We start from the raw sequence: 25,356 nt of genomic DNA, 5'->3' as shown, positions 1-25,356 counted from the left end.
ATAAACAATCAAAATGAGTTGTTTGTGTTATTGTCAAATGGTATAGTTCCTCATTGTTTAAAGCTAAATTATATTGTATCGTTATATTTGAAATGCATCCAGACAATGTCATAAATTCTCTGACCCACCTACGGTAACGTCATTGCCGCTAATACGTCATAATTACGTACAGTTAACGACTCAACTCAGGTGTAAATTGTGAGGAAACTCCAAACAAATATACCTATTTCATTTCCGTCGATAAAAGCGAAAGAGATAGTTATATACTTTGATATAGTTTGTTATACTTAAGTCTTTAGACTTCAAATTAATAATAAGAAGATAAGCTTTATTAGCTTAAGCTTGGCTTAGCAAAGCCGAGACGGGTAGCCAGTCAAGCTATTGGTTTACGTGGCGCCCGCCAGTAAAGCTCGGCGTGTGTTTTTCCGATATCTTCCATTATCATTGCTATTTTTAAGCGAATCTACACAAAATCATAACCTATACTGATATAATAAAGGGATAAAATTTGTTTGTTTGTCTGGTAATCTCCATAACTAATGGTCGAATTCTAAAAAACTTTGGTATAGAGCTACCTTAATCCTGAGTGTTATTGGGTAGAAATTATATTACCAATGAACCGAGCTAGAATTTTTGTCTAGCAAGTCGGAGAGAAATGCGTCTTAAAACACAATACCTCTAAAAGACACCGATTCCGAATTATGTGCAAGCAAATAGTCGTTGGCTGATAAATTTTGACATACCTTTATTGATAAATTAGGTACATCCATACGAAGCCGGATCGGACCATTATCACGAATCACTCTGTCCATTGGTGAAAGTCGTATAAAAATTCGTTCGGTAATATTTGAGATTATCTTTTTTTATGTAATAGGTAGGACAGGCAAATAGGCCACCCAATGTTAAGTAGTACCACCACCAATATACATTGGCGCTGTAAGAAATATTAACCATTACTTACATCGCCAAAGCGCTTTCAACCTCGGGAACTAAGTTGTTATGTCCCTTGTGCCTGTGGTCACACTGTTATCGCGGTCAGGCTGACAGACGCGCCGAGGGGCTTTTGTTTATATTTGTTGATGTTTATCATCGGTACTTTTTCAACTTCTTCCTATTTACTACTTTACTACCCTAACTTACTTGAATAAAAACATTAAAAATTCGATAACCGTGAACCGTAGGCTGTCGATAAGAAGGTACAATGTGCAAAATATTATATCGATGAAAAAGCAATGACTAGAGGAGTTTGTGTAGTATTTATTAAATAGATACACACCAACGAACACATTGTAAAAGAAGGTACGTGAATTATAAGTTTTAAATAGCAGGGTAGGTCAGGTAACGACGTAAAATAGCATGGATATACAGACCATGTATTTATAATGTCATGTTATTAAGCGTCAATAGATCTTATTATATCTTGGGCTATTGTCATCGTCCCTTCGCCCAAGTGATAAAAAAATTAGAGGTAAATACCAATATTACTAATTCCTTAATTAATTTGGGGCATTGACACTATTCTAATTTAAAAAAAAAAAAGTTATTATAGACGCAGCATTGCAAAGCCAATGACGGACTGTCAAATTCCAGCAGTAATGATGATTAATTATTTATTAACAAAGTCCGACTCTTTAACCATAGACACTGAGCAACTATGTTTAGACGCCTTATTTATTTTTTAATTATTTATTTTATGTGATCAAACTATAATGGAAACGAGTAAGATAATATGAATATACTGATTTCACCAAGCAAATAACGATACTAATTTCACCATCAGTATTACAATAGAATATCATTCAAGCAGACGGAAAACGTCTGCGGTGTATTATAATTTCCAGCAAATTTTCGCTTTATTACCTAACGTCTGCCAAATGAAATAATATGTTTGGCACTGAAATGTTTACGTCTTTTTTAACCGAAGCTATTACGAAATCTGTTGGAACGTATCACGTTCTTACAATAAATAATTTTCGTGTACATATATAATAAAACTATAACAAGGTATTACGTTAGATCACATACTTATTATCGCCCACGGCTTCGCTCGCGTTTTTGGTATTAGTAAAAAAAAGCCTGTCCTATCAAATTTAGTTTAGTGGTTTGAGGGTCAAAGAAAATGCAACTTCGTAGATGAAAGCTCATCTTGATTATGGTTATGACCTACATTCTGATTTCGGTCACTGGTCAGGACGACTGCGCAGGAGATATTATTGTGCACAATATGTGCACAAATACTCAATGCACTCATAATCCGAAGGGACCGGAAAGAGATGAGACAGGCTTTACATTCTTTCCGAGGCAATAAGCAACACAATTCGGATAACAAGATACGCCTCTATGTTTGTTTTTGATTACAGATTTTAATTATTTTTAACTTTTTACTATATTAACAGTTTATTTCTAAGTATAATTATCACGTGGTATATTTTTAGCATGACGCAAACTAAATCACATGTCTGATACAACTGTAATATTTCTAGGTTAAAAAAAAGATTGCTATCTATATTAAATTGTATGTACATCACTTAACATGCCGAATTTTCAAATGCTCGAATGAGTGAAAGTCATTTCACTCATGAATATAAACTATAGCTCAGTATTTCGTATTAGTCTTTACCCCCCACTCCTAACAGACATGATACGTCAAAGATGAAAACTTTTGACGAATTTATCAATGTAATATAGACGTTGATGAACAAAGGAGTATGTTAAAATCTAAATATATAAAATCGAAATACCACTAACTGATTAATCACGAAACCTCAGAAACGATGACACTAGGGTGACAACGATTCCTCATAGGGTGTAGACATCCGCTAAGAACGGACTTTACGAAACTTTACCCCTAAGAGGGTAAAAGTTAACAATAGTAATAAATTCAAATAAAAATATATAGTACAACGACCATCTATTTAATTAATATCCGGGGTGTTTATTACAAAATATAAAATAAATACGTGGATGAGGCCTCAAATTGGCACGAGGTCGTCACTCAAAATAAATTCAGAATTAATTTCATACTGCATTTATGTTGCGACAGCGCGTAAAAAGTTAACACCACCCACGCTATCATCGAAAATAATCTACATATTCCACGCAACTGGCGACTGCCATATGAATTCTTACGTTTTAAAAAAAAAATCGCCAATACACTAAGGAGGTATTACACTAAATATAAATTATCTACCTATAATACTTAATTTAGTTGCTGTTTAAAGTACTACACATGTTCTGACTCTCAAGATGAGCTAAGTTAATATGATAAAGTTATAATAGCTAGCGAGCTTCAAGCACTAAAAACTTTATCGTAGACGAAAAACAATTTTACACGATAAACTTAAGCACCTGAAGAATACGCTTAATTAAAACAACTGTTTCGCATAAAGTCCACGATAATTAGTTCAAGTCATTTGAGAACTATTTTAATTAATACGTCATATTCACTTACTTTGTTAGTGTAAAGATTTATTTCACTCATAACAGATATTCGACGCGTCAAAGTCGCGGACACGGGTCGCGGTCGGGGAAGGCGCGCGGGCGATGACTGAAGCTTTGTTATCTATGCGAAGTGTATTATAATAATAGTGATAATGACATTGCGAGGTGAGACAGGTGTGATACAAACCTGCGAGCAGTCGACAGCCGCTGAGCGCGCGCACCACACGCCTCCAATCTTCCAGACTGGGACTACCAAGTCTCACCGAACTGCGGCCGGCAGCGCTCCACGATTCTATTTATAAATCGCTTATAATTTTATTGTTTGAGCGAAATTCTAGCAAAGGCGACAAGCTCCGCCGGACGCAACACTTTGAATGTGTAGTCGGAACTACTCCCTGTTCACTGGACTGGAGATAACGTAATCGCAATATATTCGGCTCCATAACATTTTTTTTTTTTGCTTCAACTTTATATTAATAGTGCTTTCATTGGACTCTGAAAAGTTATCGATCATTTTAAGAAGATTTTCAAAATGTATTCGTTATTTTAGAAATACGGTGACCTTTATATTCGGCGTGAGATTCAAAATGTACATCAAATCTATTTTGAGGTCGTCTCCGTTATGAATGTTGGCAATATTGATGGTAACGTGTAGATCAAACTAAACTAAAATTATCTCTTATTATAAAACACGCGTTCACAAACAAGTCCATAAAGCTCGCCGGTTGCTGATAAAACTTCATACAATAACTTCATATACAAGGTTTTAATAGCGCTGTCAGAAAACACTATTATATAAAATATACGAAAATTTTGCTAAAATATTAGAAAATACTCATAACTAAACCTATATACTGCACGAAAATCAACCAGTTAAGATTAGTGTATTGTATGATTTTAATATTAAATTTCAAGCTTATTCAGAGGCAAACGTAAACGTATACTACCTACCTGAGTATCAAACTGAATCAAGAAAAGGTATCTTAGGTATCAAATAATATGAAGCTAATCATAATATATTTAAATCAACAAGTTTTGAAATTAACGAACAAAATGTGAGTATGTTGTAATCATTTGTCATAATAAATTTTCATTTATTTTTAAATGCGTTACATATGTTTGTAAAATAAAAACAGATTCAATATCTGCAGCATTACCTCAAAGTAATATGCCATATGACATAATACTGTGAAAATAACCAAAATATACTAGACGAGCGGTCGTCTAACTTTTCTAACCACGTATCCTGCGGAGCTGAGTCTTCCTGTCAGGGACGACAAATGGAGACTCCACTGAAGTTTGGAATCCAATGCTATTCCTAAAAACACCGTAGTATCGGCTACATCAAGACGGTCACCATTTAAAGATATATTATAATTTTCCTTTCTAACATTGGTTAGGGTAAAAAATTTACATTTTGTTTTTTAAGTATTCAAAACTAAATTATTTACTGTAAACCAATCGTGTATCTGTGATAATGCACCGTTGACATCGTTAGAGTCAGTTTTTTTCCTGTCTACCTTAAAATTCAGTGAAGTCTCGTGAGCAAACAACACTATATCACAAATACCTTTAACATAGAATTAACCTAAAATAACACAAATAGACTATTGTATATCGGGCCCACTAGCCTTGACAACGTCACCGGCTGGAAGTCCGTATTAGACTATCATAAAATTTACTCATAAATTTTTTTAGGTGGATTTTATTGTTTATTTTTCAAATGCGATTAGAATTTCAGTTCAGTACATTCAGATGCTTTTTAAACTGATTATAATTAAAAAAAAACAGTATTCGATTTACAAAAAAAATTAAGTACAAAAATGTATTTTAGATGGAACAAATGAGGTTCTTATTATTTACGAAACTTTTTTTAAAATAAGACTAGATTACATTTTGTTTAGGCATAATTATATCGCGGCCTTAGGTTTTTTCGAAGTTTGTCCTAATTTCAAAGAAATTCAACGCGTGTTAATTACCGCAAACGCGATCAATGTTTATAGAACACATTAAGCTAAGAATATAATAACGCTTTGTATACAATGACGCGAGGCTCCGAGTTGAACGCATCGCTCACACTCAGAAATAGGTTTAACGTTTCCAATAATAATAAGAACTGTTTAAACTTCATTTTGTATACCTTACGCCTTATGCATTATGTATTATGCCTTTGTCTAGATTGGTATCATTATGACAGTTAAATATTGAAAAGTTGTCATGAAATATCAAATAACTTTTTATTAAAAAAAAGTTATTTTTCTCTCAAAGTAATAAACAATTTCTTTAGAAAATATCTATTATATTTTTAATACGCTCGTAAAACATTTATCTGTGGGGTAACATAAAATTTGGGATATTTTTTCTTTGTTAGTTAGTTCCTTGTTTTAGTTTAACTTATATACACCATATTTTCCTTTTTTATTTTTCTTATTGCTTTTATAACATACGAGCAAAACGCCCGTCTTCGCACGGGTGCAATTTATTAATAATGACATATGTGTAATTTGCGCTTGCCCAAAGTATTCACTATCACCAAGTAAATAATAAATTAACAAAATATATATGTCGGAGGAAGCTATGAGTCGGGTTGATTGATGTTTGCATGTATAACACATAATATTATTTGTTTACATTTTAATATCTTTTAAAATTCTTGAGTTAATTATATTTAATTTGATAGACGTTATAAACCATAGTAATTTTATAAAAGTTATATGAATATGGTATTTCTGGTAACGACCAATCAGAGCGAAGTATTTGCCTCGAGCGGGGTCGAGGCGCCATCTGGTTGACAGGGATGGTGACAGTTTAGACATATTTTGTTTGATTAGAAAAAGGGATAGATCTTGAAAAGTGTAAAAGGCTGCCTATAAAAGTCAGATCGGTGCCCTGAACCCGCTGGTCGGTGTAGTTACTTTTTAAAGTGTTTGATTTTAATTAAATAAAAAATACTGTAAAAACTGTGTGTTGTGTATTGTGCAAGTTCTTTACCCTAATGACGCCCACTAAGCCCGTAACCATTGACGACGATGTCAACAAGAACGATGTTTCCCCGACATATATATAACTACATTTTGCAATTGTAGAAATCTTAAATGCGATAATAATTGCATTCATTTCGTTTTGATACACAAAGTAAATATATTTTCAAGCGATTAAATTAGACAATTCGTGTAACAATAAAAATTTAAACTACTTTTATAAAATCAAAACTTTCTTCTAACTGCTACTAATAAATAATTATTTTTGAATCAATAAACATTTCACAAAAAAGTGATATATACTAACTAACCTAAAAATCTTAGTTAAATTAACTTGCACCAACCCCGGCTTGTAATTGAATACAGACGTCTTCAGCGAATCTTATATTGAGTTTACACCGGTAACTAACAAAGTACGAGTTTCTCAAATTGGTAACAGTATATCTTAAGCAAGTTCATCGTATAGTCCTTACATCAAAATGTTGTTGCTTCTAGTGTGAACGAAAACGGAGACGAACCCTAAGGGTACATTCATACAAGACTACTTTTAATGGAAACTTATATAAAGTAACACTTTTAAATGGTATTTTAATTATTGGCTGAAAATAACCGTTCTGGCTGATAAGATTTGTTTTGATTTGATTTGATGTGCCTGCGATAGAAAAATTAATAAAAATAGTATTGACATTGTCATATTGGTTTAAGAAAAAATAAACACGTACTAAATGTTTAAGTTAGTATTACTTATTTTTATTAGACTTTAAAATTTTATAAAAGAATATCGAAAGTGTTTAATTTAGCCAAATAATAAAATACATCAAGGACTTGTTAATTTTCAAAATAGCAACATTTTTCAAAAGTGAAGCGCTCAAAAATGGCGCCTTAATCATGTTAATTATTATCGAAGTTTAATTCGTACTTCTACCTAATAATCTATAATAATGCATAGTAAACAATCTGGAAATGTCCCACTCCTGGTAAGGCCTCTTCTCCCTTTCAATAGAAGAATTAGCGCTCATTCAGCATGTGGATACATATGTTATTACAGAATTTCGTTTAAATTAGACACATGCAGGTTTCCTCACGGTGTTTTCCTAATTATTAAGTCAATCTGTTACTTTATTATGAGGAATGAAATTGTTTTTTAAAGTTTTATCTTAAGACTGCTGAGCTACGGTGATGAAGCCGAGATGGCCCAGTGGTTAGAACGCGTGCATCTTAACCGATGATTTCGGGTTCAAACCCAGGCAGGCACCACTGAATTTTCATATGCTTAATTTGTGTTTATAATTCATCTTGTGCTCAGCGGTGAAGGAAAACATCGTGAGGAAACCTGCATGTGTCTAATTTCAACGAAATTCTGCCACATGTGTATTCCACCAACCCGCATTGGAGCAGCGTGGTGGAATATGCTCCATACCTTCTCCTCAAACGGGAGAGGAGGCCTTAGCCCAGCAGTGGGAAATTTACAGGCTGATTATGTTATATTTTATGAGCTACGGTAACTTTTAGGGATACAAAAAAAATATATGTATATTAAAAATATCTAGACACGCGCTAGGGTGTTAGCCAAGTTCAAGTAACAGAACTGGCGAGCAGCAGCGAGTGTAATATTACACGAATCATTTGGAGCCACTTTTGACAGGAATAATTTATATACAAATAGTAGTGATATCCCATCAAAAACATAAATGTAAAAATGAGAGCCAAGTCCAATGTTATTATGATATATACCTTGGTTGTTGTCTTCAACGACAAAAGAAGTGAGATCTAAATGGGTGCCAAGTTCAATGGTCCTTCCTGAAATTTATTTATAACTACATAAAATATAATTTATTCTTATAACTTAGGATAATATATTGTTGCTCAAGGTCTGACTTTTACATATAATCGTAATAAATAATAGTCTTAATGTTATAAAGTTTGAGAGTCCCTGGCATGAATAGAAAAACATTTTACAAATGGAAACTCTTTCATTTCCAAGTGTAAAAACTACTTATAAATAAAGTCAGTTTTTACTTGCGTAAGTAATATAGATTACATAGGACTTCTACTTGGTGGTAGGACTTTGAGTCCGTCTGTTTGGTCACTCACTACTCTACTACACTGTTTGGTCAAGCCCTACCACCAAATAGATATCAGAATATTTTAATAACGGTTTTGAACCCGGGATCCAAGCTAACCAACGAAGCAGCTTTCGTAACAGTAACATATAAAATATGAAGAAAATATAATGGAAACCAGAACTATAGATAAGTCCTTATATCTATTGACACTTTTGTTTGGAAACCGGCTTAAAAACAGTTCCGTTTTGTCAATGTCTGGATCCGTTAAAAGGATTTTCGTGCAATTCCCAACTTTTATATTATTTTTTGACTACAGCCACATCCCAGCGAGCTTCACATTCATCAAAGTCAATCTAGACCTACTCTTGTTGAGTAAAGTAAAAAAGCAACTTTCAATATACCCAATCTTGGTTATAGATTTTATTATGAATGATATATTAAAATATATCCTTTGAGTGGGAGGATTTTTATAATTTAACATAATCTCGTTATCAAATAAGAACTGAGTACATCGCTTTGACCGTTAACATTTTTAATAGTTCTCTGGAAGTCATAGTTAGAATTTTGTTTTTGGCTCAAAATATGTTATAACTTCTTAGTATGATTATTAGTCTGTAGCTGTGTCTTGACGTATTTTGTATATAAAGATGTATATTATTTATTGTACATTAATAGAGCGCACACGCAATTTATTTATTTTTACATTCAATTTTTTTTTTTTTATTACTATTGATTTGGTTTAATTTACAGATATATTAAATTCTTATATGTTACATTTTATTAATGAATTGATCTAAAAAAACTGACTTGTATCCAGCATAGTGTTTTTTCATCATAATATACAATCATAGAAAACAATATTTTTTGTAAATGTTATTTTTTTTTACTTGACCGTTATTTAAATATCAAAGCGCATATTTGCGTGCGTGCGTGCCTGTGCCCTGGGTACAATGCCACAGGACAAACTTTTGAATGGCGTGTTTTTTTTATTGTACATGTGGCTAACGAGCAGGAGGCTCACCTGATGAAAAGTGTCGCCGCATCTACCACTGCAAATGGACATCTGCAACACCGGGGTTGCAGATGCGTTGCCTGCCTTTAAGAATTGTGTACGCTCTTTTCTAATATCTAATATCTAATAATGTCTGTATAGTTTTATTTAATATAGTCTATTATTATCATTTTCTTTGGATATTCTTTAAGTTAAAGTTTGTTCCTAAAATATGAAAATATAAAAAAAATCTTGAAATTGATTTACTATTTTTCTTTTATTAAGGTACGCAACTAGAATTGTTATTTTTAAGAAGTAACAATTAATGTTTTTCAGTTAGAATGAAAGATTAGGGATGCGATTTAAATATCTTAAGCCGAACATGGCTTAATCCCACCCCTGAATACACACAGGGAACTCATAAAACAGGAATAAATTATTTACTGCGTAGCAATTTTCAGTTCCCAGAATCAAAGGAAAATTTCTTAGAAAAACAAAATTGCTCAACAGATGAAGTTACTTAATCGCATTACGACGGTCTATTCTGTGCCAAATACTTAAGTTTTAATATTGAAACATGCGTGTGCAAACATCTTTATCTATAAAATATATGTGTGTCAGTGTTCTTTATTTTTCTCCTAAATAGTTTGACAATATTTTTTTTATTCTTATGGAATTAGGTATTTGTGTCTTTACTTTAGCTGGTCCCGTTAGGTAGCTTTACTCCTAAGGCCACTGTCGGTGGAATCACACCGAAAAAAATTCGTAGACGCTATCTTCGACCACCGTAAGTGTTACCGCGAATAGATCGGTTACTATTCTCCTCAAAGGAGGACCTAGGAGGACATAGGCCAACCTTCAGGGCGTCACAGTAGTATACGCAAGCCCTCGTGATGCATCACAAAGAGACAGAGTGGGTACCGCTGGTTTTAATCGGTATTCCAGCGCACTCAGCTCCGGCGAGTCTCACGTATCTACCAGTAATTAATGACTTATTTAACCTCTCATAGGATCTGTAAGATATCGGCCAGCTAGTGTTATATAAATATAATTCGTTTGTATGCTTATATTGAGATCGTAAAACGTAAACAAATTATTTATCGAGAAAATGAATAAGAGATGCTAATACTTTATTACAAAATAATTTATTGCCTTACCAGGAAATTTAATGTGACAGAACCGTAACGTAACAGCCTGTAAATTTCCCACTGCTGGTCTAAGGCCTCCTCTCTTTGAGGAGAAGGTTTGGAGCATATACCAAAACGCTGCAACAATGCGGATTGGTGGATATACATGTGGCAGCATTAGACACATGCAGGTTTCCTCAATGTTTCCTTTCACCGCCGAGCACGAGATGAATTACAAACGCTAATTAATCACAGGAAAATTTCGTGGTGCTTGACTAGGTTTGAACCCGCAATCATCGGTTAAGATCCACACGTTCTACCCACTGACGATATTTTTAATGTTTTGTTTTATTTAAATGTTATATACTTGGTAAAATTCGTTTAAGCGAATAAAAGCATTCCATATCTTTGCTTGGGATTCAAACTTGCTTCTAACCACATCACACAGACCGACAGAGTTACTTTCGTATTTATAATTTTTGTTTCATTTCCGTTTTATTTGTTTATCCAGCCTTTTTATCACGTCAAATCTTATCTTGTAGATTATTGCAAGTTTGAATAAATATTTAAAGGAATACGTAAATGCCAAATCACACTTAACTGAAATAAGTAATTTAATGTATTTAATTATAAAATTTTTTAGAAATATATTAGCCAATAACACAGTAAAAATAAAACATACGCAACATTGATACTTCTACAATTTCCCTTTAAAAATACTTAAGAATAAAACTGTTTACGTCCAGTCTTGATCCGAGCGTTCCTAAAATATAATCTTCGGTTTTTCTTGTTTTGTTACTATGTCTGCGCTGGGAATTCCATAAACCTCGCCAGTGTTTATTTCACGTTTTACAACGCAATATATAACATTCGATCACATTATATACTTTGTTTGTATTTTGGTATTGAAAACAATCTTGTATTTTGTATAAGGCACGATATCCGATTTTATAAATTATGAAATACTACTTACTATATGTATAAAATTGTGCTAAAATTTTGTGTGAAAACTTTTGTTCCTGAATCACACTATCGTTTGGTTCGCTCATAAATACATATATTGGGTCTCGAAATTTTGGTGTTAAACTAAACTAAACAAATTTAATCAAAGCCCTACCACCAAGTAAAACACTACAATCGTCACTTAAAACGGAACACATCAATAAAAAGAAATGTTTGGTGGTTGAATAAATGTTACCACAACCGTACACCACAGTCTAATAAATGTTTCTAGTAATACTCTATACATTTATAGCTCTATGGTCTCTTGCTGAAAACTCATAAACATGTCAATTAATAATAACAATAATTTATCATTAACAAACTGCGTTACTTACTAACAACCACTTTTCAGGGCACATTCTAAAGCATTCAAATTCGGCAAACGTTTGTTGTTACAGTATACAACCGTGAAAATTCCGTTTTCACGGTTGTATACTGTATTTATGTATTTCTATTACTTATGAGGAAGGAAACCCCAAAGCCTCAATGATGAATGCCTAACAACCTGATTTCCTGAATCGTTACAAAACGGCGTTCTTACGCTTAAATCAGCATTTAGATAGTAAATAATTTATGCCCCAAATAAACGCTCCCATCGAGGAAAACAGCAAGCAATTTGGGTAGACGCGTATTATTTTAGTACATAACTAAAGTTAGTTATATAAACAGTATATTTAGATATGTATCTAGTCAAAGTCATAGGCAAATTATTTATTCAATATAGAACATATATAACACAGAAGCATTATAATTGCTTACTGATATTATCACATATACATATATATGTATATATAAACGTAATACCACTGACTGATTTATCACGAGATCTAAACTATAAGTCCGATTGATTTGAAATTCAGCATAGTTACTCCTTTCGCAACAAAGACTAATCACTAAGAAAGAATTTTTGAAAATTTAAACATTAAGCATAATGGGGACGGTAACTTCGCATGAATTTTACTCGTAGTTCAAGAAGTCGTAGATAAAAATGGATATACATTTTCAAAGACAAATTATATAAAAGTTTCGCTTGGGTCGATTTAAGTAAATATAATAAGATTACGTAATAGTTATAGTAATAGTATCAAATTTGATGATTTTGATCTTTTTATGTAGAATATAAATAATATAAAATTTTAATGAAAGTATACATAACCATAATTTTATATCATTTAAATACAAATTAATTATTTCAACAATTAATGCTATCTATCGTTGAATTGATATAATTTATCAAATATGGTTAAATGACATCGATTTTCATTTTTAAGTCTTAAAATAATGAAGGTTTTTATTTCCAATATATGAAATAACTCGCCTGTTTTTTATGATTCTTCAAATTGTGTAATGAATCATTTATAAGTAATGGAAACGTTTTTAGAAATTAAATATTCTTATATAATAAATATATTTATTCCAAATCGATACATTTGAGAATTATATGCATATATATTTGCAAGAAAAATATGAACTACAGTCTGGTTGGTCATCAAATTCATCCTTCAAATCAAATGTCCTTCCTAGGAATTCAAGTTTGCTTCATACCAAATTTCATCAAATTCGGTTCAGTGGTTTGGACGTGCAAGTGCAATACATAGACAGACAGTTAACCAATGATTTCGGGTTCAAACTCAGGCAAGCACCACTGCATTTTAATGTGCTTAATTTGAATTTATAACATCTCACGCTCGGCGGTGAAGGAAAACATCATGAGGAAACCTGCAAGTGTCTAATTTCAACGAAATTCTGCCACATGTGTATTCCACCAACCCGCATTGGAACAGCGTGATGGAATATGCTCCAAACCTTCTCCTCGAAGGGAAAGGAGGCCTTAGCCCAGCAGTGAGAAATTCACAGGCTTCTAATGTTATGTTATACAAGTAGATATAATAGAGAACTTGATACGACGTTTTAAAAAAAAATAAAAGATACACATCAAATTTCAAATTAATAAATCATAATGTTGGAAAAAATATATACAACCTATAAATGAAAACGAAAAATAAAATACCAAATATCTTTTTTATTAACAATCATAGCTTTTCAATTGCCTGCATTCATTGTTTCCGTTCTTCGAAATATAGGCCCCGTGCGCGTCACATGTGGCGCCGCCCTCGCGGCTCAATCGGAAAGTTAGTAGATGCCCGTGTGGCCATGTGGTGACAACCGTCGTTCGGGAGTGAGCTCGTGCATACGGATTGAACTTGTGATAATACCTAAAAATATCGGAAAATAATGCCTGCCAAAAGATATTGTTGTGTTATTGGGTGCAACAACTCCGAACAAAATAGTCGGCAATTAAAATTTTACTCGTTTCCGAGAAAAAGCCATGAAATTGACCGAAGGAAAAAGTGGATAGGAAGAGGAAAGAGACTTTCTATCGTAGCACCTTTTTATATTTTTCAACCTGACTCTTCTTTGGTTGATTCCAAACTTGTGGCTGATCAGTTTTCGAATTTGAACTTTCATTGTTATGAAAATGGCATCAGCAGCGACGTGCTTACACCCTCGAAGCGATAAGCCGGCCTTGCAGCCGCACTGCGTCGTGGATATTGTGCGTCCCCATTCAACTATAAAAATGCATTCTTATTATTATAACAATAAAATAGTGTAAGAGTTAAAAAGCCAAGCGATAAAGAAATTGATCCAATGAAATATTCAGTGTTCACTGGATACAAAAAAATGTCGAATGGTTCATTAATTTATAGTTATGAACAAAATAACACAAAAATTATGTTTTTAATCACACAAGGACCACAGCACCAGCGCCATCATGCTTTGAGGAAAACGAAAGAGCAAAGCATTCATTTATAAGTGCAAGAGGCTAGTGAAATTGATATGAAACTAGAATCTACAATTACTCTAAAAATACTTATTTAGTTTGACTGTACGATCCTGCATATTTGCTTCAACGAGTTGTATATACAAGTAACTGTAAAAATTCATGATTTAGTGTCGTTTGCATCAGATCTTAATAATACAATTTCAAATAAACATTTTTTTTTCATAGACCTTCAACGTAACATCGTACGGAGGGTTTGTTACCCTAGTTTGTGGTAAAACTTTCCCTCGATGATACGTTTACCATCTACATCGATAATTTCTCTCACGTTGGAGACATGCCTGATTTCGAATAGTTTTTTACCTAAAATTCAATTCAATAATAAGCGGCAACACATTCACTCGGAAGAGTTGGATTTCTAATTTTTTTTGGTACATTACTTACCTTTTGATATCGATTTTGCACGAAAAAAATGTAAATAGATTGATTGAGAACCACATTGGTTTATCGTCGAGGTCATAACATTAATTATTTTCGATTAATAATGACCTCGAAGTGCGTATGTATCATATACTACTTGGGAAGGCGCCAGTCATCTGGGCACCACTGTTCCGCGAGATGGCGCAACAGTAGGCGCATCGCGATACGCACGGGGCCTATATGGCACGGAAGGTTGAATTAACAGACGATAAAATTAAAAAGGAATTCATACATACATATATAATAAAATACATAAACTATAAAGAGAAATGACTTTTTTTTAAATTAATATGGCGTTGTCAAAATATTATGTTTAAAGTGTATACTTATAGGAACGGAAATTGTAATAACTGAAAAAAAACTTTATTGGGTTTTATTGGTTTTATTTCGTTAATATTTGTAGGATTAATTCATGTATAATAATAATTTAACGCTAATAACGCAGAGTAGCACAGCTAGTATATCACACTTGGATTTAATTAAAAAAATAACATAGGAAGTATTTTATAAAATTAATAAATAAAACGTAGCTAAAATACGAAGAAATGCAAACATAAATAGGCACGTGCAGATGTTACACATTCTCACATTTCAAACACACACAAACAATGTCGCGTATAAATACACTACAGTCTCTCATTTTAAACACACACCCAAACAGCGCGGCCATTACCAGTTCAAAGTAGACGTGTGATCTATCAGCGTAGTCATCAAGGTCACGTTTGTGGGTCGAGAAAGCGTGTATTTTCGCCGTTGCGTAACAACCGTTCAGTTTCAGGAGTGATAATTAGCTAAACTTCCGCCTTTCCAGTTGACACGTTTAAAATATATCAGACATACTTCAAAAATATCTCTTATTTTTGTTAAAATAATTTGTATTTTAAAAATTACATTGGGTAATGCCCTGTTACTAAGAATCGATATTTTGTTTCCGTTAAGAGAACTGTCTGCGAGTAATTCATATATAACCATGAACTTCCGTATCGCTACGAATAACGGATAGTAGGATAAATAACGCATCTTAGTGTTTTTAATTAAAAAATGTAAACGTCAATTTGACAGTTCTCTATTCGTGAGAAAAGTTTTTTTTTCGCTTGCGTTAACGTTGGTTAACAAACGTGTTAAGAGATTTTGAGTGTTTTCGTTTAGTACTATAGTATATTTTATTGTTAATAGTGCTTTAGTTGGTAGTTGGGTTAAGTGGTGTTATTAATATTTGTAAATCTTGTAAGTATTTATCATATTTTAATATTATTTAGCTTCTAAATTTTATAATGGAGGTAGATCCTCCTCCCGAACCCCCTGATCCAGGTGGCTCAATAGAATCAGTTCCCGATACTTGTCCTCCTCCCTCTATACCCGTTTCTCGAAAACGCCAAGGTAATGACTCGAGTAATTCCGACTTAAATGCAAAAAAAACATAATACATCCAAGTACTCCTAATCCTTCAATACAAACGATTTACACTCATCGATCCTTCTCTGAAGGCCCAAAAATTTATTCTGATGATGACAACGGTCCTTTCATCGTTCATGTGTCCCGGGAAGTCTCTGACCCAGCTTCAGGAACTACTATACGGGCTATTAAATTTGGACAATTCCTGCACACACATAAAATTTATGGAATTATTAACGATGGTGTTAAAAACATAGGCCGAAAGAAAACTTCAGTTGAATTTTCAACATCCCAAGCAGCAAACTCATTTCTAGCTAACCCTATTGTTGAAATGGGAAAGTATAAAGATACTGTACCGACTTTTAATGTAACTAGACTGGGATTGATTAAGGGTATTCCCGTGGACTGGAGGATGGAAGAACTTGCAACGTCACTCGAGCTTTGCACTGGATGTGGAGAAGTTATGAAAATAAGACGTCTAAATAGAAAGACAATTACTGACAGTATAACTACATGGGTTCCTACCCAATCTGTGGTAATCACATTTAGAGGTCAAATGCTCCCTCAAAAGTGTATTCCTACCATACGTCTCTTCCAGTAGAAACTTACAAACTTCCCACAATCCAATGCCTGAATTGCTGCCGTTATGGTCATATTAAAACTCAGTGTCGATCTCAACCTAGGTGATTTAAGTGCTCCAAATCCCACACAGGTGAGTCTTGTAGTGTAAGTAAGGATAACGCCACTTGCTTACATTGCTCTGGTAACCATTTCACAACAGACAAGGACTGTCCAGAGTTTTCTCGCCAACAATCAATTAAAATTGTTATGTCTTAGGACAACATATCATATATCGAAGCATCCTCTCGGTTCCCTCCTGTACGTAGATCCTATGCAGAGATTGCAAAGGAGATGATTACCCCTCCCACATATTCTCCAATTCTCCCTAGTCAATCTATCCCTACAACTACCAGGTCCTATCGGAAGACTGTTATCAGTACTCGCCCAAGATCACGTCTTGGGAAAGGGTATGATAAGCAGGCCCATCAATCGATCGTTAGTAATTGTCCCTCTATTCCTAATGGTTGCGCTCTCAACCAAAACACTCCTAATCCTCTTAATAACAATCCTAACTTCTTAGAAATGCTAACTAAAATACTCCAACGTTGCTCAAGACTTATGTCAATTATTATCCATCCTTCACAATGGCCCCAATCAGCTTCCTTCAATGGAACTGCAAGAGCGTCCGGCCTAAAAAACATGAACTCCTCTATCTAATAAACCTCCATAAACCTGTCATTATTGCCATCTCTGAAACATGGTTGATCCCTGGATCCCGATTCCGGGTCCCAGGCTTCTCCTGTTTGAGGGATGACAGAAGTGATGGTTATGCTGGGAGTGCCATTTTCGTTCGGCACTCCCTTCTCTTCTCCCAAATTCCTTTATCTCTTCCCAGCCAGCATATTAATGCTGTTGCTGTTAGAGCCCTTAACATCTCTTTTCTTTCCCAGTATATTCCTCATCCTAATCTAGCTTTAATTCCTGATATATCTGCCATCATTTCCTCTCACCCTAGTCCTATCCTAGTCATGGGGGATTTTAACGCCCATCACGCCACCTGGGGTTCACATTTCTGTGACCCTGTCTTGTTGATGGACATATTTGATTATGCAAACCTCTGCATCCTCAAAAATGGCTCACCAACACGTAGAGTATACCCTAACCAAAACCCAAAATCCGCTGTAGACTTATCCTTAACCTCTCCAGTCCTTGCTACCCAAATATCCTGGAATGTCCTTTCATCCTCTTTTGGCAGTGACCACTTTCCTATCCTCCTTTCTTTAAATCACCGATCCATTCCCCATATCAAAACAAATCTCTTATTAAAATTTAAATTAAAAAATGTTAACTGGTCTGCATATGCTGAGTCTGTTGATTCCATGATCGACACCCTCTTTGTTTCACAAGACTATGGAGGACTATAGACTATGGAGGAACGGCATTCTAACTGCAGCTGATCTTCATATATCGCCCTATAAATGTTGAATGTTTGTTGACGTTTGTGTTTAGTCCATTTTGTTCTTTTTTATGTAAATATATTAAATGTAATAAAATTAAGTTGTGAATAGTCCAATTGAGTGTTACATTTTAGTATATATAGTTTAGAGTACTAACAATTATTTTTAATTTGCCTTATTATTAACCCTTAATGTTTGTGTTGTTCTAGGTTAAGGATTAACAAGGAAATACTACTATGCTAGTCTTCAAAATTTAATTGAGTTTGTTTCCTCAACCGTACCGATCAATCTCTTTCGTGTCTTCTCCGTCCTACGTGACATTGGCGAAATAATCTGTGCCCTGTCGGCACAACTAAAAGCCATTAAACTAAGAATTGAATTGAATAGTTACCGTATTAAAGAATTCAGTAGATACGGTTTTTAGACGTTCAATTCCATCTGTATTACAAAAAAATGATAAAACAATTATTATTAATGTTTATTTTTATTTTATTAAGGAAACAAACGGAACAAAGCAACAAAATTAAACAAAATACAAAGACAAAAATTTGACCAATGTTTGGAAATTAGAAATTATTTAATTCTTACTGCATTAAGATGTTATGTCTCTTGTACCTGTAGTTGCACAGGCTCACTAACCCTTCAAATTAGAACACAACAATACAAATAGTGACTATTTAGTGGTAAAATATATGATAAGTGGTACCTACTCAGTGGGGTAGAAAGCCGTGCCACTTAGTAAAAAAAATATTAAAGTAATATTGACAAATATTAAATTAAATGTATATCATGGTTACGGTCACTCGGAAAATAATAATGAATGGTACATTACGTAATTTCAAACCCAAAATCGTTTTTTAAATTATTTAAATTAAAATAAATCAAAACACCGACAAAGTATTAATTACGAACAAAATGTGTTAGCATTTGATATAAAAATAAATTAGATCATTATAAATACGGATTCGATGGCATTCTACAGGCGTCTGTGCCAACTAAATAGTGTTGGATACAATTATACAATTAATATCATTTTAACGTAAGCGTAGGCGTCTTAAAATATTCTTGTCTACAATGCATAATACCACACTTTGTTGGTCTAGTGACTCGCTTATAAGGTAACAAAACCTGAGGTCCCTAGTTCAAGTGCAGGGCCAGCTAATCAATAGTCATTGGGTTTTTCAGTCGAGAAATTCTTAGTTGCTGTTTAGAGTTCGTACTCGGAAAGCACGGAAATCCGTTGGATTGTGAGAGTGAAGGAATAGAGCCCACCTGTGTTTGTACACGCACTTGTGCACTATAATTTGTCCTGCAGTCTCACTTGAGAATGGCCGAAATCCGTGAGGAGATGAGAAAGTAATGATTAATAAGACCATTAGATCTCAAGATTAAACGTCTTCGGAAGAATTTCTGTTGTTTTTGTGGGCTTGCGCAGACATATAATATGTTTGTCGCAGTTGGCTAGTCTCATTAGAAAATGGAGGACTTCATACTAATATACTATTACAAAAGCTTAAACAACATTTGAAACTGAAAAATCTTTGAAACACAAAAATAACCCAAGTTAGATACTGAGGAAAGTGCTCCGACATGAAATAAGACTAGAGCCATACATTGCGTTTATCGGATAATCTTTTTACAAAGCCTTAGAATTGGAGTCCTCTTTTGTTTCGGGGACGGGCATTTTGCCAACAGCGAACCTGTTGTTACATAACTTATTAGCACGTATACTATACATACTATAAAATCAATGTAATTGTAGAGTTATCCTAAAATAGGGACAAAATTAATTTATAATGCCAGAATCGTTTAAATAATATGTAATATGTTTAATGAAATGGCGCTCTACCAAGCTAGTTTTAATTGACAAAGGTAATAAATAACACAATATATTTACGTCGATTATTTTTGTTATAGACCAATCAAAATAATTACTTTATTTTTCAGATACATTTTATATTATTTCGGTAAGGTATCTAACATAATACGTTGGATAATTATGTTATTTTAATAATAAGTATAATTTGCTTGACAAGAAAATTGAAAATTAAATAGGATATTATAATCTTCAGTTTACACTGGCTCACCCAGCCGAACACTTCAATACACTAAAATAATTTTTGTATTGAGATTCGATGGTAAAAAAACTGATATATATATACATATGGTACCCAGACAGTTCTACACAAATCCTCTTTAGAGGCCGGCAATGCACCTACAAGTCCGACGTTGTTGCGGTTTCCATGGGCGGTGGTAGTCTTTTTCCATCGGGTGAGCCTCGTGTTCGTTAGCCACGTGTCGATAAAAAAAATAAAAATGGTACCGAATAGACAGCCATTCTTTTTTTAAAAGTAATATCGATTTTGACTAATGTTAACATTTATATTATTTAATTATTCCAGTATTCTTATTTATTTTTATTTCTCAACGTATACCTTAAGGCTTAAACTTAAGGCTTTACATATAAAAGAGATAAGCTTGTTGTACATGAAATACTCAAATATAACCGAACGTTCCTCAAAAGGCCATAAAACTCACTTTTGTAAAAGTTTATTATCTAATCATTCCTGTACTGATTAGTTGATATAAAATAAAATAAAGAAAAGCATTTGACATTCGACGCCAATGTTACTACGATTTATCGTCAAAAAACAAAGACACGTATTTACGTTTTTATAAAGTATCCGTTCAATTATTCGCCCTTTTTTCACACAGCCTTACTTTTATGCTTAGTGCATATATATCAGGGTACTGCAAGCGAATAATCGTTTTAAATAACTTTGAAATGGCCAAAATTGACAGACAAAAAAAATACAAAATTGATATTGAAAATCATAATGATAGTCGGAACTCACAATGCCTATGAAATTTCTGTATACCCTTTATGAACTTTGATTGCCAGGAATCGGAATTTCCACAATTTCCAAGAGGAAAGGATTGACGATTCATTCTTCAATAAGTGTAGTCGGAGTGAACCAATTTTCATATTCCTTTGTATATTATTTTATAGTCTGAATTTTTTTTATTTTAATATTTTCATTTAAACTTTTAATATCTGTTCAATAAATGCATATTGCAGCCTCGAATGATATTAATGTTGTGACAGAAAAATAATAACGGTGCCTATAATCTAAATATTAATATTTATATCTAAATATTTCAATGTTATTCAAGCAGGCTATTCAAAAATGCTATTGAATCAAAATTTTATAGGAGATTATACTTTCCCCCCTTTTTACATCCTCGAGGGGTGAATTAAAGAAGTAGTCTTTGTCTTATCCCCGGACTCGAGCTATCACCATACCGAATTTCATCTAAATCAGGTCAGCGATTTAAGCGGGAAGAGATAACAGAGTTGCTTTCGCATTTATAATATATATGAATGAAGATTTCACAACAAGAACCGGCCAGACCTTCCCAAATCGTAAGATTAAAACAAAAAACATTTGTACCGTCTTTGATTTTTATTTAAAAATATATATAACCTATGAGCATACATGATCTATATCATCATCATTGAAAATAATAATTCGAAAGCATAGTATATTTGTATTATAATCTGGAGCATAATAAAGATTTTTTTTTTCTAAATCTTTTTAGACACTATAAACTTTCTTAAGCCATTAATACAAAAAAAAAAAATATATTAATATCTAGGAAGATAATGATTGTTTTTGAAAGGTTGACATTAAAATTTTTTTTTCTAAGGAGATTTTTATTTATTTTCACTGTTTAGTATGTTTGGCAGTCAAAGCATACAATTGAACTAAAACTATTTTCACAGAATTTGACTGAAATTTATGCGCACGCTTTTGGTGCAGGTCACAATACAGTCTGATAGATACAGTTTTAGTGCATGGAATAGTTTAAAGGTTGTTTTTTTTTCATTGTGACTATTCCAGGCATTCGCATAAAACGTTTCGAACGACGAATGTACATTTTTTTAATTCCTTATTATAATATTGCAACATTATTACATTAATATATATAATTGAGACGTAATCGAGAGAGATTAATATAGGGAATTATTGATATATATTTTATTATTGTACGGAACCCTCTTCACGCAAACGTGAATCATCCTCGACCAGTTTATACTAATCGATTTACAAATAATAATTATCTCTTATCATATTTATAAATTAACGAATACTAACTTTATGCGTCTACTTACGAATACATTATTAATTAAATAATATATATATAATCAAATAAATAAATGTAAATAGGTGATATAATTGTTATTTATTTAACATTTAATTTGACGATTATATTTTAATCTGTTCCTTTGTTTTTATAATGTTGATTTACTCTGTATTTTTGAAAACATAAGTACTTTTAAAACCGTTTCTCCTGACTGACTCTATCAACGCACAGCTCAAACTACTGACCGTGGGACGGAGAAATTTGATTAATTTTATAACGTGAGCGAATAAATGGTTTTAGCATTTTTTACTTTAATGGAGGGTAATGGATGCGTATATATGTATGAATTTTACAGGCGAATAATACTTCCTTTATTGTATATATTATAAAAACAAAATAAATACTTGACTTTATAAGTTGTATATATTATGTTGATATAGTACCATATATACTAATAAATAAACAAAATGAAGCATAATTACCCAATTTTTAAATAACCTTATCTTAACTTTCAATGTAAATATAAAGGTTGTATATATATATGACGCTTTCCACATACCTTAATTTTTTAAAATATATGTTGGCTATGAAATAAAAAACAATACAAATTACCTGTACAGCCACAAAAATGAATGGCCTTTACATTCATCACAGACGTGAATACCATTTGCAATGATAACTGCAGCGAAGGGTCGTAAAATTTAAGTTGGCTTTAGAAGTTTGCGATACAAAATTGTTATCATAGGTCAATATTTAATTACAATTCCGACAAATATTATCTATAATATTATTTATAAGACGTGTAATGTGTTTGTTGGTATGTAGGGGGTAATCTCAGGAATTAATGACTAAATTCCAAAAAAACATTACTAGTACTAACGAGAACAACCGGCAAGAGGTTTCTTGCCGGTTCAACATTTTCAACATTTAAAATACGAAGTCATGTCAGTTAAATACAATTATATATGTATGTAATATATCTTGCCTGGAAGTCAACAAGTATTAGCTCCACGCTTTTTTTATCATCTATATAATCTTGTATTGAATAATGTTTGTCGTTTCGTTTACAGTGTCACTCTCACCATTCATATGTTAGCACAAAAATACAAACAAATCTTTAAAGTTACAATATCCATTAAGCAAAAATACAGTTATTGAGTGTTCCCAACTAAAATTCCCAAGAGCAGGAGCCCTCGTGTTCGGTACTTAACTGTTTTTTTACATTCCCTCGGAAAACGGAAAGCACGTAACTATATTGGTCATATATCTAAACCGGAAAGGATCATATCAGGTTATGGTCATAGAATTATTAGAGTGTATTTGTAAGTCCCATGCAGTTGGGTAGTTTTCTGTTAATAATGCCTGCCGTGACTGTAATTGTTTAAAAATAATCTGATAAACCCGTCATACCTAGAGGATATTCATAATATATCATATTGCTTGCTCCAAGATATTGGTGTTGACTTGGTGTCCTTTAAGAGGATTGTGAAGTGCCGATACGCGGTGTGAGTAGGTATTTTCAAAAATACTATCTGTTTCATACAACCCTCACCCCGAATCGTATCGTGCGATAGAGTTGCACGTCTTGGACGCGAATACCTATATTTCCTTTTGGAAATATGTTTCAGGCGATAAGGTTTTCGTCCCCCTAAACCTTTACGAAATGAGACAATTTTAATCTCATTAGATTTAATACTTAATACCTTAATAGTAATAGTTCATACGTTTTTCTTTTTCAGTAATTCAGTTTAATTTATCTTAGAAAATTAACGCTCAAGGAACATTTTAAGTCAATAATACAGATATTTAGATGATAATAACTTATCTTCTACGCAATATTTTGTTATAAAAAACTTACACAGCCAGTTTTTCATTGTATTTACATCATTTCCAAATAATATGAAAATGAGACGATGTTTACAGGGAAGAAAATTTATCGTTTTTTGTATGTAATTTTACAACTTTACAATTCTCGTAAATGGTATTATTTATAAATAATAAAAGCCTTTTTTATTTATTGTAGGTTTTAGTAATAGAGTTATATTATCCTATTCTTTAATATTAATAGATATATTTTTAGAATCACTAATAATTGTTATATGGGGAATATAATTATATAGATAAATAATTGTATTATGGTTATTTTTCTTTTTGTAAATGTTAGTTTCATAATATTTTTTTTGAAAATATTGTCATAAAAATAATCTATTAACCGTCATGTTACCCGGTCATTTTCATCAATGAAGTTCATGACTTTGATGACATTAACAAAGTAATAGTCTTATTTATGAACGATATTTAATCCAACACACATTGCTCTTTCCTTATCACAGTTCATAATCGATTTGATATTCGAAAGAATCAATTATATTAGTATCTATAAACAGTCCTTAAACAATAATTATAAGTCAAGCCGTAAACGAATACGGAACGGTATCTTATTAGAATATGTGAACTCAATTGATTCTCACGTTAATGGTCAGTTCAGGCACCTTGATTTTTTATTACTAGTCATTCTTTTAAAAATATATACCGACTCGATTTTATTTATTTAAATAGTAAATAAATAAAAAGTATGTATACCTACTTTAAAATAACATAACATTAGATTTGTATCAGATTATACTCGTAATATTATTTTTTTTATGCTGTAGGTCGCAAATGGGAAGGATGCTCACCTGATGGAAAGTGACTACTACCGCCCATGGACATCTGCAAAACCAGGGGTTTGCAGATGCTTTGCCGGCCTTTAAGAAACGTCTAGGCTCTTTTTTTTAAAGTTCCCAAGTCGTATCGGTACGGAAAAAGCGCCGGCCCTGTACTAGTTTTAACCAGAACATAATATATTAGTACATTATAATACAACAAAATCTGGAAGAAACTTACCAAATAAAAAGAAGTGTATTAACGTTCAATCATTTTAATGA

General features: G+C 32.8%; 1 protein-coding gene and 1 long non-coding RNA gene across 3 annotated transcripts in view; one reads left to right on the top strand and one right to left on the bottom strand.

Moving 5' to 3' along the window:
* Positions 1–3,820, bottom strand: part of LOC113392879 (uncharacterized) — a 32,505-nt gene extending 28,685 nt beyond the window's left edge. Inside the window, exon 1 of one of the 2 annotated variants that reach the window (XM_026629486.2) lies at positions 3,629–3,820. The gene's annotated coding sequence lies outside the window, so the exon portion shown is untranslated. Of the gene's footprint in view, positions 1–3,451; positions 3,546–3,628 lie in introns of those variants that run through there. The other variant, XM_026629485.2, reaches the window with a different exon arrangement.
* Positions 3,821–15,958: 12,138 nt separating this feature from the next.
* On the top strand, positions 15,959–18,599 carry LOC135193858 (uncharacterized). The gene is made up of 2 exons (XR_010309483.1): positions 15,959–16,101; positions 18,493–18,599. It is a non-coding gene; the product is annotated as an uncharacterized LOC135193858 (long non-coding RNA).
* The last annotated feature ends 6,757 nt before the right edge of the window (positions 18,600–25,356 follow it).

This window comes from Vanessa tameamea, chromosome 20, assembly GCF_037043105.1.
Source record: "Vanessa tameamea isolate UH-Manoa-2023 chromosome 20, ilVanTame1 primary haplotype, whole genome shotgun sequence".
NCBI classification, from domain to species: Eukaryota; Metazoa; Arthropoda; class Insecta; order Lepidoptera; family Nymphalidae; genus Vanessa; species Vanessa tameamea.
This window is presented reverse-complemented; position numbering and strand designations above follow the sequence as displayed.